At 38.1% G+C, this 2971-nt stretch overlaps 1 non-coding gene across 1 annotated transcript; it reads right to left on the bottom strand.

The window, feature by feature from the left end:
* Positions 1-522: 522 nt before the first annotated feature.
* LOC128040037 (small nucleolar RNA R71) lies at positions 523-629 on the bottom strand. Its single transcript, XR_008194697.1, has one exon. It is a non-coding gene; the product is annotated as a small nucleolar RNA R71 (small nucleolar RNA).
* Between the last annotated feature and the right edge of the window lie 2342 nt (positions 630-2971).

Genomic DNA, 2971 nt, shown 5'->3' with positions numbered 1-2971 from the left:
CCTGTAGACCCTGAAATTGAGCGAACTATCAAACAAAGAAGACGTAAACGAATAGCTCAAAGACAAGTCGAGATGGTCCTTAGAAATCAGAATCAATATCAAGTTAATGAAGCCGATTATGTACGAAATCCCATCCTCATTTCCGATGAGAGGGATCGATGCATCAGACAATATGTTGTGCCACTTTTCAGTGAGCTAAACCCAGGAATTAGAAGGTCAAATATTGAGGCAACCCAGTTTGAATTGAAACTAGTGATGTTTCAAATGCTATAAACGGTGGGCCAATTTAGTGGTATGCCCACGGAACATCCACATCTCCACCTTTGATTATTTATGGAGGTGAGTGATTCATTCAAGATAGCCGGTGTGGCTGAAGACGCACTAAGGTTAAAGTGATTTTCGTACTTGTTGTGAGATCGAGCATGAGCATGACTCAATTCATTGCCACCAAGTTATATATCTACATGGCAAGAATTAGCAGAGAGATTTTTGGTTAAGTATTTCCCACCTAGCAAAAACTCTAAGTTGAGGAATGAGATCACAACTTTCCAACAATTAGATGACAAGTTTTTGTATGAGGCTTGGGAGTGATTCAAGGAGTTACTTCGTTAGTGTCCTCATCATGGGATTCCTCATTGTATCCAGTTGGAGACATTCTATAATGGTCTCAATGCACATACAAGATTGATGGTAGATGCTTCCGCGAATCGTGCAATTTTGTCTAAGTCTTATAATAAGGCTTATGAGATCATCGAGAGGATCGCAAGTAATAACTATTAATGGCCAAAAAATTGAACAGCTTCATGAAGACGAGTACCCGGAGTTCATGAAGTTGACTCTCTCACTTCGTTATCGGTTCAGGTATAGTCTTTTTCCTCTATGTTAAAATAGTTAACCGCTAATAGTACTAATAATTTTGCAGCTCAACCACCAAGTCCGTTTAAAGTAGTTTCCTGTATATACTGTGGGGAAGGTCATTCTTTTGAGAATTGTCCATCAAATCCCGAGTCAGTATACTATGCGGGGAACCAATATTAAAATAGGAGTGGACAAGGACCCTAGTCCAACTTCTACAATCCTTTATGGCGTAATCATCCTAAATTTTCTTGGAGCAACCAAGGAAATGGATCGAATAATAACTTAATACAGCAAAGACCCAACCAATCTCAAGGGTTTAATCAGCAAGCTCCAAAACCACCTTAAGCTGAGGCATCAAACAATTTGGAGAACTTGTTGAAAGTGTACATGGCAAAGAATGACGCTTTGATCTAAAGCCAAACAACAACACTGAAACATTTGGAAAACCAAATGGGTCAGTTAGCTACAGAGCTTCGTAATAGACCGCAAGGAACCTTGCAGAGTGATACTGGGAATCCAAGAAATTTGGGTAAAGAATATATCAAGGCAGTGGCATTGCAAAGTGGAAATACTCTGGAACCCCGTTTGATTGATGTCAATGATGAGCATGTTGAAAAGGAGGAAAGTCAACTACCTGTTGAAGTTCCTACACCAAAGGAATCAGAATCTACAAAGTCTGACAAGGTAAACCCTGACCTAATGAATTCAGATATTTTAACATCTTCTTTGGATGCAGATTTACCTACTCAAAAAAGTTGTACGATTCAACCGAAAGTTCCATCACCTCCATATCCACAAAGATTATAGCAACACAAGCAGAAATAGGAGGTGCAATTCAAGAAGTTTTTGGATGTTCTGAAGAAGTTACACATCAATATTTCGTTGGTGGAGGCTTTAGAACAAATGTCAAATTATGTGAAGTTTATGAAGGATATATTGTCCAAGAAAAAATGACTGAGTGAGTATGAGACTGTTGCTTTGACAAAGGAGTGCAGTGAGTTCCTATAAAACAAACTGCCACCGAAATTGAAAGACCCAGGAAGCTTTACTATACCCTGTAACATTGGTGAATCTTACTGTGGTAAAGCTTTGTGTGACTTAGGACCAAGTATCAACTTAATGCCTAAGTCTATTTTCAAGATGTTAGGGATGGGTGAAGTAAGACCTACAACTGTCACGCTTCAGCTAGCGGATCGATCTTTAGCATATCTCGAAGGAAAGATCGAGGATGTTTTGGTAAGAGTCGATAAATTTATTTTTCCTGCTTATTTCATTATTTTAGATTTTGAAGCAGATAAGGAAGTACCAATTATCCTTGGGAGACCTTTCCTAGCCACGGGAAGAACGTTAATTGATGTGCAGAAAAGTGAACTCACCATTTGAGTTCAAGATGATCAGGTAACTTTTAACATTCTTAAAGCAATGAAATATCTTGATCCAACAGAGGAGTGTTCAGTTATGGAAGTTATAGAAACCTTGGTTTCTTTGGAAAGCAATTTTGAAGAATATCCATTAGAGAAAGCTTTAGATCTTGACCCTTTGGAGGATGAAGAATGTGAAGAAAACATGGCTTTGATGAAAGCCAATCTGAGAAATTATATTCAATCCACTCGGTTTGAACCGTTGGAGTTGAAAGTTAAAGAATTTGTGCAACCCAAGTTGTCAATCGAAGAACCACCTAAACTAGAACTAAAGGTACTTCATTCCCATTTGAAATACGTGTATTTAGGTGATTGTTCTACTTTGCTTGTGATTCTTTCTGCGGAACTGACAAAAGATCAAGAGGATTGATTAATTGTTATTCTAAAGAAATTTAAGAAAGCAATTGGTTGGAGGTTAGCTAATATTCGAGGTATAAGCCCTTCATTTTGCATGCATAAAATCATTTTAGAAGAAGGTGAAAGAGCTCGAATTGACGGGCAAAGGAGGCTCAATCCTATTATGAAAGAAGTTGTGAGAAAGGAAGTGATTAAATGGTTAGATGCAGGAATCATTTATCCTATTTTAGATAGTTCGTGGGTAAGTCTGGTGCAGTGTGTGCCGAAGAAAGGTGGAATCACAATTGTTGAAAATGAGCATAACGAGTTAATTCCAAAGAGAACTATTATCGATT

Source organism: Gossypium raimondii, chromosome 3 (assembly GCF_025698545.1).
Source record: "Gossypium raimondii isolate GPD5lz chromosome 3, ASM2569854v1, whole genome shotgun sequence".
NCBI lineage: Eukaryota > Viridiplantae > Streptophyta > Magnoliopsida > Malvales > Malvaceae > Gossypium > Gossypium raimondii.
This window is presented reverse-complemented; position numbering and strand designations above follow the sequence as displayed.